We start from the raw sequence: 22,337 nt of genomic DNA, 5'->3' as shown, positions 1-22,337 counted from the left end.
CCTATTCAATGATACCACAGGAAGCATCCCATGCTTGGACCCAGGGTCTGCTTTTACTTATTCCAAGGAATGTGATGGTCCCAAGGACACCCATGTGTAGACGAAAAATACCTTAGTGTCCGGGATTAATGTCCTCTCAATTTTACACAAATGTTTTTTTTTAGCAATTAGAATTGGAAAATAAATGTAAACACTGAATACATCTTTATTGTGTCATATTTGTTATTATTTTACTTGTTAAAATGGGATGTTCACAGAAAACATACAATCCATTTGCTAACATAGCAAACAAATATTTAAGATAACAATTACATAAATTACATTTGTTGAAAGTATTAAAAAATCTACTTATTTAATGTATCAATTCCTATAACAATGCTGTGTGCATTTGAACCAAAATTTCCCCAAGCATACCCAGGATGTCTTCCACTATTTAGGGGCCCACTCAATTGCAGTCAAAAACAATTAACTGGTCAAGTATTTACACAGAAATGTCGTTGAGAGAGATAAATAAAGGGATGTTGACCTGTTGAGTGACAGACTGCACAGAGGCATGATGCTGAAACCACAGAGACCTGTGTTGTTCCTCTCAGTCATAAAGGGTGCTTTTGAAGTCAAAGGGTTTCCTCTCTGTGAAACCTGTCACCTGGAATAGAAAAAGGGAGATGGTTTTATGTTTCAAGTGGAGAGCTGATCAATTAATGGTTTCGACATGGCAAAGACCGGACCAGTGTTGCATGTTTTGTTATGGACACAAAGACAAACACTTACTTACTTGACTTGGGACTCTTGTGAAGTATCTCTTCTCTATGACCTACAATAAGAAGCACACGTTTTCAGTGATTGAGGAGATATTTATACACACTCTTAGAGATACTCATGTACAGAAATAACAGTATACTGTATTTGACCGACCACTTAGATTCAGTCTTATATAGCAAAATTTTAAATTGTATTTTTTATATTGGATATAACCAGAGACACAGAGAAACAAAATGGTACAACATACACTGCATTTTTGAGGAACAATGGGAAAGTAATTCTGCTTTGAAAGTTGATATACATGTAACCTCATTTTTGAGAAAATGGCCTTTGAATGTTTTGGTGCTACTACTGGAGAGCTCTTCTTTGTCTACACCCAATCAGCATCGTTCACACCCTCTAAAGTTTTAGCCCCACCCATCTCTTGAAGGATTCACATGGGAGGTCATGTGCTGAGTAGTGTAGTAAAGATTAAGACTAAAAAGTGGTAAAAGTAGTGGCCTACAATAACGAAAAATTCCAGGTAAACAGGAAGTGTTCATATAAAAATATATTATTAATATTAGATGCCGCTTACACAGACACACTTGTCTAAATGAATGGATCATAAGAGAGAAATGCGATATTCTGCAGCCACATCTTTGCCAAGTAGATGGGTCTCTACAGAAGGTGTAAACGGTGCAGCCAAGCTACATGCATAGTAGCAATATCAGAAATAGATAGTGGTCAATATAAATAAAATAATACAGTATAAATAACAATATCAGAAATAGATAGTGGTCAATATAAATAAAATAATACAGTATAAATAACAATATCAGAAATAGATAGTGGTCAATATAAATAAAATAATACAGTATAAATAACAATATCAGAAATAGATAGTGGTCAATATAAATAAAATAATACAGTATAAATAACAATATCAGTGATAGATGAGGAAGTTATATGCATACAATCAGGGGTAAAGTGGCTGAGCAGCGGGATGAAAAAAAATTCTTAGCACACACCCTAAAAAAATTGTAGCAGCAATACGTGTGTGTTTGGTTAGAGGCACTGCAGATAGTGCTGATGACTGGTCCGTCCGAACCACGCATGAACAAGGGAGTCTATAATCAAAGAGCCTGTTTCTGTCCTGTCCTTGACTTTGGTGCAGGGCATGTGATGTCCATAGCCTTTTCATTACAAAACTTCCTGATCTTCTCAAAAAGATATGTTTGTCTAGCTGTGTCCAGTCCAGGTGGTGCTTGTACAAGCAGGTCATCTATGGCTCCAGAGCGTCGAAGCTGTTAAACAGGAAATAACCCTCAAAGAATTCAGAAGACATTGCAACCTTGTGTAAAGGATGTGAAACGGCTAGCTAGTTAGCGGTGGTGCTGGTGTAACGGATGTGAAACGGCTAGATTAGTTAGCGGTGGTGCTGGTGTAACGGATGTGAAACGGCTAGCTAGTTAGCGGTGGTGCTGGTGTAACGGAAGTGAAACGGCTAGCTAGTTAGCGGTGGTGCTGGTGTAACGGATGTGAAACGGCTAGCTAGTTAGCGGTGGTGCTGGTGTAACGGAAGTGAAACGGCTAGCTAGTTAGCGATGGTGCGCGCTAAATAGCGTTTCAATCGGTGACGTCACTTGCTCTGAGACCTTGAAGTAGTGGTTCCCCTTGCTCTGCAAGGGCCGCGGCTTTTGTGGAGCGATGGGTAACGATGCTTCGAGGGTGACTGCTGTTGATGTGTGCAGAGGGTCCCTGGTTCGTGCCCGGGTATGGGCGAGGGGCCGGTCTAAAGTTATACTGTTACACTTGCACAACATCAATTCACCTCCCGAGATTAGATAAGAAGAATAACCTCATACAATGCAAAGTAAATGATATTCACCTGAAGTGCTGGTACTGCTTCACCTGTGGCAGTGGCCTTAAGTACAGAGTCAGGTGTTGTTGCCAGCCATAGCTTTCCACCAGCACCGTACCATCCTCCAGTCCAACCAGCTGTGGGATGTTGGCCCCTGTCACAGTGCTGTCCTTCACAAAACCAGCAATCTCAGACAAATTGCCAATCATGTTGGAGGTCAATTAAATAATCAAAACGTGTTGTTTATGCTTTACATACCAAGTGTTGTCATCGATTCCGTGTAGAGACGCCACACCGCTGCTTTTGTCACATGGGACGGCAGGAGTTTTCCACCAAAGTGTTTGTGTCCTTGGTGGCATCCTGGTAATACTATTGCATCATCCTCTGCATAGTTGTTGATGAAGTTCACCACTCGCTGCAAGTCCTCATACTTCAGGTGTAACCTGTGCTTGCTTGGGCCAGCTCTCTTTTTGATGGGAGACATTAGACCATTCTCCTTGTATGACTGGTGGAGGAGAGTCAGGTGTGTTCTACAGGTCTTTCTGATGGGAGACATTAGACCATTCTCCTTGTATGACTGGTGGAGGAGAGTCAGGTGTGTTCTACAGGTCTTTCTGATGGGAGGCATTAGACCATTCTCCTTGTATGACTGGTGGAGGAGAGTCAGGTGTGTTCTACAGGTCTTTCTGATGGGAGGCATTAGACCATTCTCCTTGTATGACTGGTGGAGGAGAGTCCGGCGTGTTCTACTGATGCTGAAAGACAAATTCCAGATACAAATATTTTAGCATTATTATACAGTAGATTGCCGTAATCACCATCAGACACACCTGGCTAACTTCATGGGTCATCAGCTAGCTAGCTAACAGGAAGATTTAACTTGTGGTCTTTTGTTAGACTTGTAGCTAGGTAGCTAGCTAAACAATGAACCATAATCCCAATCCACAGAGTACAAGCATTAGAAACCCATTGCCATAACTAGCTATAGTTAACCAAACAGGTTCAATGTTAGTTAGTTAACATTAGGCTATAACTAGCAATGCGAAATGGCATTCTGAGATTTTATTTTATTTTTCATTTATTTTTCACTTTATTTAACCAGGTAGGCAAGTTGAGAACAAGTTCTCATTTGCAATTGCGACCTGGCCAAGATAAAGCAAAGCAGTTCGACACATACAACGACACAGAGTTACACATGGAGTAAAACAAACATACAGTCAATAATACAGTATAAACAAGTCTATATATGATGTGAGCAAATGAGGTGAGATAAGGGAGGTAAAGGCAAAAAAAGGCCATGGTGGCAAAGTAAATACAATATAGCAAGTAAAACACTGGAATGGTAGATTTGCAATGGAAGAATGTGCAAAGTAGACATAAAAATAATGGGGTGCAAAGGAGCAAAATAAATAAATTAATTAAATACAGTAGGGAAAGAAGTAGTTGTTTGGGCTAAATTATAGGTGGGCTATGTACAGGTGCAGTAATTTGTGAGCTGCTCTGACAGTTGATGCTTAAAGCTAGTGAGGGAGATAAGTGTTTCCAGTTTCAGAGATTTCTGTAGTTCGTTCCAGTCATTGGCAGCAGAGAACTGGAATGAGAGGCGGCCAAAGAAAGAACTGGTTTTGGGGGTGACTAGAGAGATACACCTGCTGGAGCGTGTGCTACAGGTGGGAGATGCTATGGTGACCAGCGAGCTGAGATCAGGGGGGACTTTACCTAGCAGGGTCTTGTAGATGACATGGAGCCAGTGGGTTTGGCGACGAGTATGAAGCGAGGGCCAGCCAACGAGAGCGTACAGGTCGCAATGGTGGGTAGAATATGGGATTTGGTGACAAAACGGATTGCACTGTGATAGACTGCATCCAATTTGTTGAGTAGGGTATTGGAGGCTATTTTGTAAATGACATCGCCAAAGTCGAGGATTGGTAGGATGGTCAGTTTTACAAGGGTATGTTTGGCAGCATGAGTGAAGGATGCTTCGTTGCGAAATAGGAAGCCAATTCTAGATTTAACTTTGGATTGGAGATGTTTGATATGGGTCTGGAAGGAGAGTTTACAGTCTAACCAGACACCTAAGTATTTGTAGTTGTCCACGTATTCCAAGTCAGAGCCGTCCAGAGTAGTGATGTTGGACAGGCGGGCAGGTGCAGGTAGCGATCGGTTGAAGAGCATGCATTTAGTTTTACTTGTATTTAAGAGCAATTGGAGGCCACGGAAGGAGAGTTGTATGGCATTGAAGCTTGCCTGGAGGGTTGTTAACACATTGACCAAAGAAGGGCCAGAAGTATACAGAATGGTGTCGTCTGCATAGAGGTGGATCAGAGACTCACCAGCAGCAAGAGCGACCTCATTGATGTATACAGAGAAGAGAGTCGGTCCAAGAATTGAACCCTGTGGCACCCCATAGAGACTGCCAGAGGTCTGGACAGCAGACCCTCCGATTTGACACACTGAACTCTATGAGAGAAGTAGTTGGTGAACCAGGCGAGGCAATCATTTGAGAAACCAAGGCTGTCGAGTCTGCCGATGAGGATGTGGTGATTGACAGAGTCGAAAGCCTTGGCCAGATCAATGAATATGGCTGCACAATAATGTTTCTTATCGATGGCGGTTAAGATATCATTGAGGACCTTGAGCGTGGCTGAGGTGCACCCATGACCAGCTCTGAAACCAGATTGCATAGCAGAGAAGGTATGGTGAGATTCGAAATGGTCGGTAATCTGTTTGTTGACTTGGCTTTCGAAGACCTTAGAAAGGCATGGTAGGATAGATATAGGTCTGTAGCAGTTTGGGTCAAGAGTGTCCCCCCTTTTGAAGAGGGGGATGACCGCAGCTGCTTTCCAATCTTTGGGAATCTCAGACGACACGAAAGAAAGGTTGATCAGGCTAGTAATAGGGGTGGCAACAATTTCGGCAGATAATTATAGAAAGAAAGGGTCCAGATTGTCTAGCCCGGCTGATTTGTAGGCGTCCAGATTTTGCAGCTTTTCAGAACATCAGCTGAACGGATTTGGGAGAAAGAGAAATGGGGAAGGCTTGGGCGAGTTGCTGTGGGGGGTGCAGTGCTGTTGACCGGGGTAGGAGTAGCCAGGTGGAATGCATGGCCAGCCGTAGAAAAATGCTTATTGAAATTCTCAATTATGGTGGATTTATCAGTGGTGACAGTGTTTCCTATCTTCAGTGCAGTGGGCAGCTGGGAGGAGGGGTTCTTATTCTCCATGGACTTTACAGTGTCCCAGAACTTTTTTGAGTTAGTGTTGCAGGAAGCAAATTTCTGCTTGAAAAAGCTAGCCTTAGCTTTTCTAACTTCCTGTGTATAATGGTTTCTAGCTTCCCTGAACAGCTGCATATCACGGGGGCTGTTCGATGCTAATGCAGAACGCCATAGGAGGTTTTTGTGTTGGTTAAGGGCAGTCAGGTCTGGGGAGAACCAAGGGCTATATCTGTTCCTGGTTCTAAATTTCTACTACACACAGATCATAAACATAATGTTAGCTGGCGAGACAGCCATCTAACGTCAGCTAGCTAGTTAACAGTAAACTTTAACTTGCAATGAAAATACATTTCTGACAAAATTAGAAACGTATAATATCTAAAACTGTAGCTAGACTCTTACCTGTATACATGGGATGAACGCTTCATGACAGACTTCAACCCCTTTGATTAAATAAGAGGTCCTGTTTCATTTATTTTTGTATGTACAGCTTGCTCCGTCCGTTGTGTTAAATCACTCTCGTTCACACTGAGCAATAAGAATCACAAACACCAAAAAGGTTTAAAAAAACATGTCCATTACTTATAGCTGTTACTAAAGATGTGTGTCCACTGCCCATACATTGTCTATACATTTGGCTTTAATTGATAGCAAAAGGACAATGCTGCAGGTTGTCTTTGACCCGAGTGAGGATCCATAAAGTCCTGGAAAGGTAATTGAAGTGAGGATGCACCTACCAGGCGGATCTCCTCAGCATTGAAGTCTTCAGACAGGAAAGCTGTCCAAGTGAGGACATCGATCCTCTTGTTCTCTGGGATCTGGTCAAACTTGGGGACTATCGGGAGAAAAGGCACAGAGCTATCAGCAAACTGCCCTCTTTCGGGAGGGAACATATTCAAGACAAGTATAGTTTCTCCATGATAATAACATATTTAACTTTAAATATATCAAAAATATATCAAATATATCAAATGAAGTTATTTTATGACTTAGGATACACCCACGAGACAATTAGCCCTGTTGGGGAGGAGTCTTTGTTCAAGGCCTCTAATGACAAGCAAAATACAGATTATATAAAGTACCAGTCAAAAGTTTGGACACACCGACACATTCAAGGGTTTTTCTTAATTTTTTACTATTTTCTACAATGTAGAATAATAGTGAAGATATCAAAACTATGAAATAACACATATGGAATCATGTAGTAACCAAAAAAAGTGTTAAACAAATAAAATATATATTTGTTATTTGAGATTCTTAAAAGTAGCCACGCTTTGCATTGACGTCAGCTTTGCACACTCTTGGCAGTCTCTCAACCGGCTTCATGGGGTAATGAGGATAATGCAGTGCCATCGTCTCGGCTCACTAACAAAGTCTGCCGCGCACACCTCCAGCTCAATCATCAAGTTTGCAGATGACACAACAGTAGTGAGATTGGTAACCAATAATGATGAGACAGCCTATAGGGAGGAGGTGAGGGCACTCGGAATGTGGTGTCAGGAAAACAACCTCTCACTCAATGTCAACAAAACGAAGGAGATGATTGTGGACTTCAGGAAACAGCAGAGGGAGCACCCCCATTATCCGCATCGAAGGGACAGTAGTGGACAAAGTGGAAAGTTTTAAGTTCCTGGGCGTACACATCACCGACAAACTGAAATGGTCCACCCACACAGACAGTGTAGTGAAGAAGACGTAACAGCACCTTATCAACCTCAGGAGGCTGAAGAAATTTGGCCTGTCACCCAAAACCCTGACAAACCTTTACAGATGCACAATCGAGAGCATCCTGTCGGGCTGTATCACAGCCTGGTACGGCAACTGCTCCGTCCTCAACCGCTTTAATAATGTCTTACTTTACTCATATCACATGTATATACTGTATTTTATATCATCTACTGCACCTTGCCTATGCCGCTCGGCCATTGCTCACCCATACATTTTATATGTACATATTCTCATTCACCCCTTTAGATTTGTGTGTAATACGTAGTTGGTGGGGAATTGTTAGATTACTTGTTAGATTTGTGTGTAGTAGGTAGTTGGGAATTGTTAGATATCACTTTTTAGATATTACTGCACTGTTGGGACTAGAAGCACAAGCATTTCGCTACACTCGCATTAACATCTGCTATCCATTTGTATGTGACCATTAACATCTGCTATCCATGTGTATGTGACCATTAACATCTGCTAACCATGTGTATGTGACCAATAACATTTGATTTGATTTAAGCTGTAATGAATTTCAAATAACACGTGCCTTGTTAAAAATAATTTGGTGGAATTTCTTTCCATCTTAACACATTTGAGCCAATCAGTTGTGTTGTGACAATGTAGGGGTGGTATACAGAAGATAGCCCTATTTGGTAAAAGACCAAGTCCATACTATAGCAAGAACAGCTAAAAATTGTATTTAACCTTTATTCACCAAGGCAAGTCAGTTCAGAACAAATTCTTATTTTACAATGACGGCCTACCCCTGGCCAAACCTTCCCCTAAGCCAGACAACGCTGGGTTAATTGTGAGCCAAACTCTCGATCAAGGCTGGTTGTGATACAGCCTGGGATCAAATCAGGGTCCGTATTGACGCCTCTAGTAATGAGATGAAGTGCCTTAGACCGCTGTGTTTTACCTTTATTTAACTAGGCAAGTCAGTTAAGAACAAATTCTTATTTTCAATGACGGCCTAGGAACAGTGGGTTAACTGCCTGTTCAGGAGCAGAACGACAGATTTGTACCTTGTCAGCTCAGGGATTTGAACATGAAACCTTTCGGTTATTAGTCCAACGCTCTAACCACTAGGTCACCCTGTGCCACTAGGGAGCCCATAACTAAGCAAAAAAAATGACAGTCTTTAAGACATCAAGGTTAGTCAATCCGGAAAATTTCAAGAACGCAAAAAAACATCAAGCGCTATGATGAAACTGGCTTTCATGAGAACCACCACAGGAAAGGAAGACCCAGAGGTTCTTCTTCTGCAGAGGATACGCTCATTCATTTGAGATAATTACAACTCAGATTACAGCCCAAATAAATGCTTCACATAGTTCAATGAACAGACACGTCTCAAAAGAGACCAAGAAACACGAGCAATTGACATTAGTCTGGTGGAAATCTTTCCTTTGGTCGCATGAGTCCAAATTTGTGTCTTTGTGAGACGCATAGTAGTTGAAGAGATGATCTCTGCATGTGTGGTTCCCACCGTGAAGCATGGAGGAGGAGGTGTGGTGGTGTGGGGGTGCTTTGCTGGTGACACTGTCTGTGATTTCTTTAGAATTCAAGACATACTTAACCAGTATGCCTACGTGTCACGTTCTGACCTTAAGTTCCTTTGTTTTGACTTTTGTTTTAGTATGGTCAGGGCGTGAGTTGGGTGGGTTGTCTATGTTAGTTTTTCTATGATTTTCTATTTCTGTGTTTGGCCTGGTATGGTTCTCAATCAGAGGCAGCTGTCAATCGTTGTCCCTGATTGAGAACCATATTTAGGTAACCTGTTTTCCCATTGTGTTTTGTGGGTGGTTATTTTCTGTCTTTGTGTTCCGTGTGTATGTCACCAGACAGGACTGTTTCGTTTCTTTCATTTTATTATTTTTGTATTGATTCAGTGTTCAGTGCTTTCTTTGATTAAAATTACGAACACTTACCACGCTCCGCTTTGGTCCTCCTCTCTTTCTCCAGATGACATCCGTTACACTACCGCAGCATTCTGCAGCGATACGCCATCCCATCTGTTTTAGACTTAGTGGGGCTACCATTTTTGTTTTTCAACAGGACAATGACCCAAAACACACCTCCAGGCTGTGTAAGGGCTATTTGACCATGGAGAGTAATGGAGTGCTCCATCAGATGACCAGGTCTTCACAATCAACCGACCTCAACCCAATTGAGATGGTTTGGGATGAGTTGGACCGCAGAGTAAAGGAAAAGCAGCCAACAAGTGCTCAGCATATGTGGGAACTCCTTCAAGACTGTTGGAAAAGCATTCCAGGTGAAGCTGGTTAAGAGAATGTCAAGGGTGTGCAAAGCTGTCAAAGGCAAAGGGTGGCTACTTTGAGTGTTCTCATTTAAATGTGTATATCTGATAGTACAAAATTAAATAAGAAGAAAAACTTGTTTAAATAATCATAAATATCCATAATATTAAATAATAATATGAAGAAACAACAAGAACAATCTAAGGAAAGGAAAGTTAGATCCAGCATTAACATGGAGAACAAAACCTCATCCAAATCCTCTGCCCTTTCATACAATCTCCTCTATTACATAGAGTAGGATACACAACTGAGACTCAACTCATTCACTCAATTAAACTCTCATAGGAAACTATGCAGTTTTTTAAGTGTTATTTCTTACATTAGTACCCCAGGTCATCTTAGGTTTCATTACATACAGTCGAGAAGAACTACTGAATATAAGATCAGCATCAACTCACCATCAGTACTACCAAGAATATGTTTTTCGCGACGCGGATCCTGTGTTCTGCCTTACAAACAGGACAACGGAGTGGATTCCATGCAGCGACCCAAAAAAAAACAACTCCGAAAAAGAGGGAAACGAGGCGGTCTTCTGGTCAGACTCCGGAGACGGGCACACTGTGCACCACTCCCTAGCATTCTTCTTGCCAATGTCCAGTCTCTTGACAACAAGGTTGATGAAATCCGAGCAAGGGTAGCATTCCAGAGGGACATCAGAGACTGTAACGTTCTTTGCTTCACGGAAACGTGGCTCACTGGAGAGACTCTATCCGAAGCGGTGCAGCCAACGGGTTTCTCCACGCATCGCGCAAACATCTTTCTGGTAAGACGAGGGGCGGAGGCGTATGCCTTATGACTAACGTGACATGGTGTGATGAAAGAAACATACAGGAACTCAAATCCTTCTGTTCACCTGATTTAGAATTCCTCACAATCAAATGTAGACCGCATTATCTACCAAGAGAATTCTCTTCGATTATAATCACAGCCGTATATATCCCCCCCAAGCAGACACATCGATGGCTCTGAACGAACTTTATTTAACTCTTTGCAAACTGGAAACCATTCATCAGGAGGCTGCATTCATTGTAGCTGGGGATTTTAACAAGGCTAATCTGAAAACAAGACTCCCTAAATTTTATCAGCATATCGATTGCGCAACCAGGGGTGGAAAGACCTTGGATCATTGTTACTCTAACTTCCGCGACGCATATAAGGCCCTGCCCCGCCCCCCTTTCGGAAAAGCTGACCACGACTCCATTTTGTTGATCCCTGCCTACAGACAGAAACTAAAACAAGAGGCTCCCACACTGAGGTCTGTCCAACACTGGTCCGACCAAGCTGACTCCACACTCCAAGACTGCTTCCACCACGTGGACTGGGACATGTTTCGTATTGCGTCAGACAACAACATTGACGAATACGCTGATTTGGTGTGTGAGTTCATTAGAACGTGCGTTGAAGATGTCGTTCCCATAGCAACGATTAAAACATTCCCTAACCAGAAACCGTGGATTGATGGCAGCATTCGCGTGAAACTGAAAGCGCGAACCACTGCTTTTAATCAGGGTAAGGTGTCTGGTAACATGACCGAATACAAACAGTGCAGCTATTCCCTCCGCAAGGCTATCAAACAAGCTAAGCGTCAGTACAGAGACAAAGTAGAATCTCAATTCAACGGCTCAGACACAAGAGGCATGTGGCAGGGTCTACAGTCAATCACGGACTACAGGAAGAAATCCAGCCCAGTCACGGACCAGGATGTCCTGCTCCCAGGCAGACTAAATAACTTTTTTGCCCGCTTTGAGGACAATACAGTGCCACTGACACGGCCTGCAACGAAAACATGCGGTCTCTCCTTCACTGCAGCCGAGGTGAGTAAGACATTTAAACGTGTTAACCCTCGCAAGGCTGCAGGCCCAGACGGCATCCCCAGCCGCGCCCTCAGAGCATGCGCAGACCAGCTGGCCGGTGTGTTTACGGACATATTCAATCAATCCCTATACCAGTCTGCTGTTCCCACATGCTTCAAGAGGGCCACCATTGTTCCTGTTCCCAAGAAAGCTAAGGTAACTGAGCTAAACGAATACCGCCCCGTAGCACTCACTTCCGTCATCATGAAGTGCTTTGAGAAACTAGTCAAGGACCATATCACCTCCACCCTACCTGACACCCTAGACCCACTCCAATTTGCTTACCGCCCAAATAGGTCCACAGACGATGCAATCTCAACCATACTGCACACCGCCCTAACCCATCTGGACAAGAGGAATACCTATGTGAGAATGCTGTTCATTGACTACAGCTCGGCATTCAACACCATAGTACCCTCCAAGCTCGTCATCAAGCTCGAGACCCTGGGTCTCGACCCCGCCCTGTGCAACTGGGTACTGGACTTCCTGACGGGCCGCCCCCAGGTGGTGAGGGTAGGCAACAACATCTCCTCCCCGCTGATCCTCAACACTGGGGCCCCACAAGGGTGCGTTCTGAGCCCTCTGCTGTACTCCCTGTTCACCCACGACTGCGTGGCCACGCACGCCTCCAACTCAATCATCAAGTTTGCGGACGACACAACAGTGGTAGGCTTGATTACCAACAACGACGAGACGGCCTACAGGGAGGAGGTGAGGGCCCTCGGAGTGTGGTGTCAGGAAAATAACCTCACACTCAACGTCAACAAAACTAAGAAGATGATTTTGGACTTCAGGAAACAGCAGAGGGAACACCCCCCTATCCACATCGATGGAACAGTAGTGGAGAGGGTAGCAAGTTTTAAGTTCCTCGGCATACACATCACAGACAAACTGAATTGGTCCACTCACACAGACAGCATTGTGAAGAAGGCGCAGCAGCGCCTCTTCAACCTCAGGAGGCTGAAGAAATTCGGCTTGTCACCAAAAGCACTCACAAACTTCTACAGATGCATAATCGAGAGCATCCTGGCGGGCTGTATCACCGCCTGGTACGGCAACTGCTCCGCCCTCAACCGTAAGGCTCTCCAGAGGGTGGTGAGGTCTGCACAACGCATCACCGGGGGCAAACTACCTGCCCTCCAGGACACCTACACCACCCGATGTCACAGGAAGGCCATAAAGATCATCAAGGACATCAACCACCCGAGCCACTGCCTGTTCACCCCGCTATCATCCAGAAGGCGAGGTCAGTACAGGTGCATCAAAGCTGGGACCGAGAGACTGAAAAACAGCTTCTATCTCAAGGCCATCAGACTGTTAAACAGCCACCACTAACATTGAGTGGCTGCTGCCAACACACTGACACTGACTCAACTCCAGCCACTTTAATAATGGGAATTGATGGGAAATGATGTAAATATATCACTAGCCACTTTAAACAATGCTACCTTATATAATGTTACTTACCCTACATTATTCATCTCATATGCATACGTATATACTGTACTCTATATCATCGACTGTATCCTTATGTAATACATGTATCACTAGCCACTTTAACTATGCCACTTTGTTTACATACTCATCTCATATGTATATACTGTACTCGATACCATCTACTGTATCTTGCCTATGCTGCTCTGTACCATCACTCATTCATATATCCTTATGTACATATTCTTTATCCCCTTACACTGTGTACAAGACAGTAGTTTTGGAATTGTTAGTTAGATTACTTGTTGGTTATTACTGCATTGTCGGAACTAGAAGCACAAGCATTTCACTACACTCGCATTAACATCTGCTAACCATGTGTATGTGACAAATAAAATTTGATTTGATTTGATTTGATCCTCCACCGCACTTACTTAACTCAACCACCAGAGGGCAACACAACCACATTGCATTTCTATGCCGGAGGGTTCATAGTGGGTACGTGCACCAGTCACGCAGGATGGCTAATCTTGAGTGTTTGAAGTGTACATGACAGCACAGCATAGTCCTCAAAGGCTATATTTGTTCTATCAGAGTGGTGGCTAGTGACAGAGACACCATAACACTGATTATTAGGAACATGGGGAGACATTTGTCTACTTCCCAAATTGTATCATTTTCCCAAAATAGGGATTCACTGTATTCTGACAGTTGTAATGTTCCGGAACGATATGGTTATATGGTATAACAAACCTCACATTCCATGTGACAACATTCTTATGAAAACAATTTGATATATAAATAATGTTATCTAAAAAAATATGAAGACATCATTAGATATAAATAATGTCAACTAAAAATCTAATTAAAAAAAGTGTTATTTTAGCAAAATAACAGTTAAATTTGCATGTTCTGTAAAACTAAAATTTAAAATGTTCCCTTAAATAAAGTAAATAAATGAATAAATTACAGCTGTTTTTTCCAAAGTACGATCCACATTTGATTATAGTACCAATTGGATTTAAGAACTGATAAATCTAACTGCCTGTATGTAGCTCAGACCTTCAAGGATATGCATATTATTGATACCATTTGAAAGGAAAACATTTTGAAGTTTGTGGAAATGTGAAATTAATGTAATAGAATATAACACATTAGATCTGGTAAAAGAGAATACAAAACAAAAAAACATGTTTTCAAATTATAATTTCTTTCATCATCTTTGAAAAGAGAGAAAGGCCATAAAACAACATTAGTATTGCATTGCACAATTTAGATTTGCGCCACCAGTTGGCAGCAGAATGTGTGCAACGTTTCAGACTGATGCAGTGAAGCATGACATTATTGCACAAAATTTTGAATCAAGTCAAGTCTTGCCAAATGGGCCGAATTGGTCAATTAATACATTTTCAGGTACGTAAGTATAGAGAACATACAAAAATGATAGGCTAATAAAAAATTTAAAATAATTGTTTACAGACTACAAGGAATGTCTACATGCCCTTTCTCACCTGGAAAAAAGGAGCACATGTGAGAATGCTGTTAATTGACTACAGCTCAGTGTTCAACAACATAGTTCCTTCAAAGCTCATCACTAAGTTAAGGATCCTGGGACTAAACACCTCCTGGACATCCTGACGGGCCACACCCCAGGTGGTGATGGTAGGTAGCAACACATCTGCCACACTCATCATCAACACTGGAGCCCCCCAGGGGTGCGTGCTAAGTCCCCTCCTGTACTCCATGTTCACCCATGACTGCATGGCCAGGCACGACTCCAACACCATCATTAAGTTTGCAGACGACACAACAGTGGTAGGCTAATCACCGACAATGACGAGACAGCCTATAGGGAGGAGGTCAGAGACCTGGCCGGGTGGTGCCAGAATAACAACCTATCCCTCAACATAACCAAGACTAAGGAGATGATTATGGACTACAGGAAAAGGAGGACCGAGCACGCCCCCATTCTCATCGACCAGGCTGTAGTGGAGCAGGTTGAGAGCTTCAAGATCCTTGTTGTCTACATCACCGACAAACTAGAATGGTCCTAACACACCAAGACAGTCATGAAGAGGGCACGACAAAGCCTATTTCCCCTCAGGAAACTAAAAAGATTTGGCATGGGTTCTGAGATCCTCAAAAGGTTCTACAGCTGCAACATCGAGAGCATCCTGACAGGTTGCATCATCACCTGGTATGGCAATTGCTCGGCCTCAGACCGCAAGGCATAGGTTAGTGCGTACAGCCCAGTACATCACTAGGGCTAAACTGCCTGCCATCCAGTACCTTTACACCAGGCGGTGTCAGAGGAAGGCCCTAAAAATTGTCAAACACCCCAGCCACCCCAGTTATAGACTGTTCTCTCTACTACCGCATGGCAAGTGGTACCGGAGTGCCAAGTCCAGGACAAAAAAGCTTCTCAACAGTTTTTACCCCCAAGCCATAAGGCTCCTGAACAGATAACCAAATGGTTAACGGGACAATTTGCATGGTGTCCCCCCCCAACACCTATTTTACGCTGCTGCTACTCTCTGTTTATTATATATGCATAGTCACTTTAATTATACATTCATGCACATATGTACCCAACTACCTCAATTTTCCCGACCAACCAGGGTTCCCGCACATTGGCTAACCGGGCTATCTGCATTGTATCCTGCCACCCACCACCTGCCAACCCCTCTGTTCATTATTTACACTTTTTTTGTTCACTATTCATTATACATGAATATTCACTTTAACCGTGTACAGTTGAAGTCGGAAGTTTGAAACACTCGAGGCATTAAAACTCGTTTTCAATCACTCCACAAATTTCTTGTTAACAAACTATAGTTTTGGCAAGTCGGTTAGAACATCGACCATCGAAGTCATTTTTTGCAACAATTGTTCACAGACCAATTATTTCACTTATAATTCACTGTATCACAATTCCAGTGGGTCAGAAGTTTACATACACTAAGTTGACTGTGCCTTTAAAGAGCTTGGAAAATTCCAGAAAATGATGTCATGGCTTTAGATGCTTCTGATAGGCTAGTTGACATCATTTGAGTCAATTGGAGGTTTCCTTGTGGATCAATTTCAAGGCCTACCTTCAAACTCAGTGCCTCTTTGCTTGACATCGTTGGGAAAGCAAAATAAATCAGCCAAGACATCTGGTTCATCCTTGGGAGCCATTTCCAAATATCTGAAGGTACCACGTTCATCTGCACAAACAATAGTACGCAAGTATAAACACCATGGGACCACGCAGCCGTCATACCGCTTAGGAAGGAGATGCATTCTGTCTCCTAGAGATGAACGTACTTTGGTGTGAAAAGTGCCAATCAATCCCAGAACAACAGCAAAGGACCTTGTGAAGATGCTGGAGGAAACAGGTACAAAAGTATCAGTAAATCGAGTCCTATATCGACATAACCTGAAAGGAAGGAAGAATCAAATCAAATCCAATATTATTTGTCACATACACATGGTTAGCAGTTGTTAATGCGAGTGTAGTGAAATACAAACTGGCAACCCTCCGGTTGCTGGCTCACCTCTATAACCGCTAGGCTTCCTGGTTCTACTGAGGCTCGAACCCAGGACCTTCTGCGTGTAAAGCAGACTTCATAAAAAACATCGCTGATATGACTGACTTGCTTAAACACATGTGCTTTCTACTGACAATTGAGATGTACAAACTATGGCATAACGGAACGATGAGGGGATAAAGGGGCAATCCATGAATTTGATTAAGACATTAATGAGCGAGTCGGACATAGTCAATATAACTACTTGTTCAGCACTTTGAAACGTACAGCGACAGAATTCAGAACATGGGCCGTTCTTACGCTATTGTCCCTGTACACCAAGTCAGAACCCGAAGGATAAATAAAGGTGGCATAGAAGCAGAAAATGAAAGCTCTTACAATATTCGATGATGACATTTCTCTAAAACAGGCTATAGGTTAAATGTGCACCACCAAGTCAGAACAGTGGCCTTAGTTATGAGGGGGAAAGGGACCAAACTTTAGGATGAAGCACAAGGGCTACTGACAGCTTACTACAAAACATACACTTAGTATTTACTTTCTTAGCTACAGTATACATATCTCCCTGGCATGATGCATCATTTATGCAGCAGCATACAATACATTTTTGGACTCTCAGTTAGTTGTCCTGTGCTCACTTGAACAGGAAGGTGGCGCGGCAGTCCTTCTTGTGGGCACATTTGTCATAAAACTTTGTCATCGAAGTCTGGCATTCCCTGGAGTTATGGTGCTTTTCAAGACAGGTTTCCTAGAAAGAAGAGTTCCCGACTTGGAATTCCCAGTTGGATGACTATTCAAAATGTATTTTCCCAGTTCCGAGTTTCCAGTTGTCTTGAACTTACTGATGTCTGAGATTTCCCAGTTTTGAGTTTCCAGTTGTCTTGAACGCAGCAGAAGTCATGCTGCCTTTTCTGGCCCTTTTCTGGTGTTGCGTGTCAATATTTATCCTTTTAAGCTCGGAAAGGGGACCCTTAAACCCTGACATGGGGCGGCAGGTAGCCTAGTCGTTCTTCCCCTGAACAAGGCAATTTAACCCACTGTTCCTAGGCTGTCATTGTAAACAATAATTTGTTCATAACTGACTTGCTAGTTAAACACACCCTCTCTACCGAATAGCAGGAAGAGGAAGCACAATAGGGATTGCTTTGCAGCGCTTGCAGTTAGCCACTGATTCCTTTCAAACCGCTCATTGTTGAATTTGCGATTTGGCAAATGAGCACCGGTACGTTTTATCCATCATTTCTCTTCATATGACATGGATTAAAAATGATTTGCCAGTAGATTGTCTGGTTGATGACTGGTTGTCTAGCTTGCTATCTAAGGGTTGGAAGTACTGATGTTTAAAAGATCATTCTAACCAAAGTGACGGTAGATAAAACCTGTTTTGACGTCATTCTGTAGGCAATGACCTTGAGCTTTCTTCAATGGGCACGTCTAATGAAAACAATAATTGTTTTATTTTCTCAGGTATTTTCTAGGTATTTTCTGCCCCACCTGCAGTGAATGACAGGTAATCAGTTCTAACACAGGCAAGTACCATGGCCTTAACCACATATGAGGACACCGAGGTCAAGACCTCTGTCATTTTTTTTCTAATTTGAAGATAATAATAATAATACAAAGATATATTTTGTACACAATAAAGAAAATCAATTTCAGTTCAACATCTAAATAGGCTATTTCTCATTGATCAAAACTCAGAACACATATATTAGAGATCTGACTGAGTTCTATTACAGCCTGCCTCTTTGTGAACGAGTCAGTGGTTTGTGCGTTATGTTTGCCTGAATCCTGGATTGCCTCCTGGATTTGTTTCTTTTCAGCACATTCACCACTCTCACAAACGGCTGAAACATGAAACCAACTGTCGCATCTCACTGTCGGCTCTGCTGATGTCGGACAAAAGGCCATTTAAAAGCGTCCCACGTCTCCTGCCGTGTCTACATATATCCCCCAAATAAACAAAAAATGACTATTTTAAAAATTAGCAGACAACTGATAAATAGTCTCTTATAGATATTCCAGTCAGTCAGGTGACGGCAGACTTCTACTGCAGTAACGTTGAAGGGCTCTGGATAGTATTACTTAGCCAGCTAGAAGGATGAATTAAGAAGCTAACACTAAACGGAGCCTACCACAACAGGAGCAAAACATCTGACACTAAGTTCTCATAATAACGTTTTTTTTTCACAGAGTATAGGCTACTGAGACAGACAGTCATGTGGCACTAAGTTGTGAGGCTGAGGCATGCTGCAATGCATGCAGGAGGAAGCAGAAGAGACGGAAAGAGAAAGTAAGCGAGCAGAGAGAGTGGTTAGTACCGTGGATCCCTGACTTGGGGTAGGTGGCCATGTATGGTCCCCTGAGAAAATCTGTACTAATCTTATCAAACTTCTTTAAAATAAGATATGTTTCAATATGAACATCTCCACAGGACCTATCTTCCGTATAGGCCGACATTAAAATGCAATCAACATGCAACCAATACAGTTCTAGCAAAATGCTTGGCGCACAGAATGAAAGTATTGTCAGATATTACTCATTCTAATCGGACAACTTTTTTACATGGATGACACATTGGAGATAATATAAGACAAGTACTGGAAACAATAGACAACTATGAAATATCGGGGACACCAGGCCCGGTTTTCATAGCTGACTTTGAAAAGGCTTTTAATAAAGTACAACTAGAGTTTATTTATAAATGCCTAGAATATTTCAATTTTGGGGAATCGCTTATAAAATGGGTTAAAGTTATGTATAGTAACACTAGGTGTAAAATAGTAAATAATGGCTACATCTCAGAAAGGTTTAAACTATCTAGAGGAGTAAAACAAGGTTGTCCACTATCGGCATATCTATTTATTATTGCCATCGGAATGTTAGCTGTTAAGTTTAGATCAAACAATAATATTAAGGGATTAGACATCCGTGGGTTAAAAACTAAGGTGTCATTGTACGCTGATGATTCATGTTTTCTTTTTAAACCACATTAAGAATCTCTCCACGGCCTCATAGACGATCTAGATACTTTTGCTGTCCTCTCTAGATTACAACCAAATTATGAAAAGTGTATTACGTATTGGATCACTAAAAAAATGCTAATTTTATATTACCCTTTATTTTACCAATTAAATGGTTTGACGGAGATGTGGACATACTCGGTATACAAATCCCAAAAGAAAGAAATAGAAAGTTAGCAAAAATAGATAAGATCTTGGAACCATGGAAAGGCAAATACCTGTCTATTTGTGGAAAAATCACCCTGATTAACTATTTAGTCATATCACAGTTTACCTATTTGCTAATAGTTTTGCCCACACCTAGTGACCTGCTTTTTAAATTATATGAACAAAAAAAATTATATTATATATGGAACGGCAGGCCAGACAAAATTAAAAGGACCTATTTACATACAGAATATGAATTCAGAGAGCAGAAATGATTAAATATTAAAGCATAACTTTTGAAAAAAAGTCATACTGAAATCCAAACTGGTTCTCTAGTAAATTGGTAAGAAGGTCTCATCCTATGTTCAAGAAGGGCCTTTTTCCCTTTATTCAGATTACAACAGCTCACTTTTGGTTGTTTGAAAAGGAAATCATCTCCAAAATATCAAAAAAGCCTTAGAAAGTTGGTTGCAATTTCAGTTTAATCCACCTGAAAAGACAGAACAAATAATACATCAATTATTGTGGTTAAACTCAAATATACCAATTGAAAAAAATATATATATATTTTTTGGAAGAAATGTTTAAAAAATGTATAATTTTAGTGAAATATATCATAATTAAGACCGGTAGAGTTATGTCACACATGCAGCTAACACAGAGATATGGAAATGTCTGGTCTACCCAAAATTACAACCAATCGATTGCAGCATTTCCACAAAAATGGAAGAGGCAAGTAAGAAGGGGAAAAAAGTGATGAACTTGTATGTCGGCCCTGTATTAAAGAACATAAATGGTTCCAGCTCTGCAGATTCTGTTGTGAGAATTAGATCATTAGATCATTTGTTTTGGTATTGTCCATATGTAGCTCGTTTTTGGTCACAGGTCCAGGAATGGCTGAAGAATTGCAACATTTGCCTAGAACCAACGCTGTAGATAGCAATACTGGCCCATTTGAAAAGCGATACTCAATCAATCAATAATATAATAATAATTTAATAATAATAATAATAATAATTTTAGCAGAAATGTTTATTTTTCATTTACAATCTGTAGAAGCTATGAGAATAGAAAGGTTCAAAAATGTTGTGAAGCATCACAGCACAGTTGAAAAATCTATGGCAAATATAAATCCAAAATGGATGATGTTGAGAGATAGATGGGAGGGGTTGAGTGGAGCTGAATGGTGGGACTCGTAACAAGATAAACAACGTAAAGCATACGGGGTCTGTAAAATGTATATAGGTTCAGAACTTTTGTGAAATAGCACAGTTACAAATAGATATCAAACTGGATGGACATCAGAAATAGAGGAAGGACTAAAAACAAAACAAAACAAAAATAATTATTGTAAAATAGATTGTGTCTGTAAAATGTGTATAAGATGTATAAACTGAAAGTAAAAGCCTAAGTGTTTATTAGTTTACTCTAATTGGCGGTGGTAGGGTTAGGGGGAAATAATAATAAAGGTATATTCTTTAAAAAGTATGTATGTCTATATAGGTATGTATATATGTGTATATGTATGCATGCGTGAATGTATATAGATATATATTTTTAACCAAAAAACATGGGGGATTGGAAATGATGCAAACAATTACATTGATGGAAGCAACATTCTTTCTGCAATATTAAGCTGATCCAGCCCTTTAAAAAATATATATGTATATTTTATATAAAAAATTAATTAATAAAAATACAGTTCTATAAATGTACTACATTTTCATTTCGTCGCTGATCCTACGTGTCAGCGTGAATAACTCATCACATTTCCCCCTTTCAGGAGTATAACATTACAATTGTATAGTTAATATGCTGTGTGTTTGTAGATGGACTGAGGTGAACGAACCTACAGCAGCCAAGGCGATAATGGCTGGTGTTATTTTTTAAATTGTTTTTGCTGTTCTACAAGTAGCATTTGAATGAGTTTTTACTGAATAGAAAGGCAGTAAAATAATGTCCTCTAAGTTCTCAGTAAAAGTCAAGCCCTGTTACCAGTCCTGGTTAATTATAAGGTTCTCCATCTATGCAGGTGATCTGTCTAGCTGGTCAAGATCATGGATACAGGTACCCCTCTCTCTGGTAATACATATAGAGAGAACTGGATTCAAATTAAGCCTTTTTTATATTGGCCCCAGAATACACACCAATACAGCTCAGAGTAGATATACAGCGTATCTGGACTGGAGTTTTCTCTGGTATTTATATCATTAGCAGACTTTTACATTGCATTCAGAAAGAATTGAGACACTCTTGACTTTGTTACATTACAGCCTTATTCTAAAATGGATGAAATAGTATTTTTTCCCCTCAATCTTCAGACAATACCCCACGATGAAACTTTTTCAAATGTATTAAAAATTAAAAGCACAAATATCCCATTTACATTGGTATTCAGACGCAGTACTTTGTTGAAGCACGTTTGGAAGCCATTACAGTCTCATATGTCTTCTTGGGTATGAAGCTATTAGCTTGGCACACCTCTATTTGG

The sequence above is a fragment of the Oncorhynchus mykiss genome, chromosome 3, assembly GCF_013265735.2.
Source record: "Oncorhynchus mykiss isolate Arlee chromosome 3, USDA_OmykA_1.1, whole genome shotgun sequence".
NCBI lineage: Eukaryota > Metazoa > Chordata > Actinopteri > Salmoniformes > Salmonidae > Oncorhynchus > Oncorhynchus mykiss.
This window is presented reverse-complemented; position numbering follows the sequence as displayed.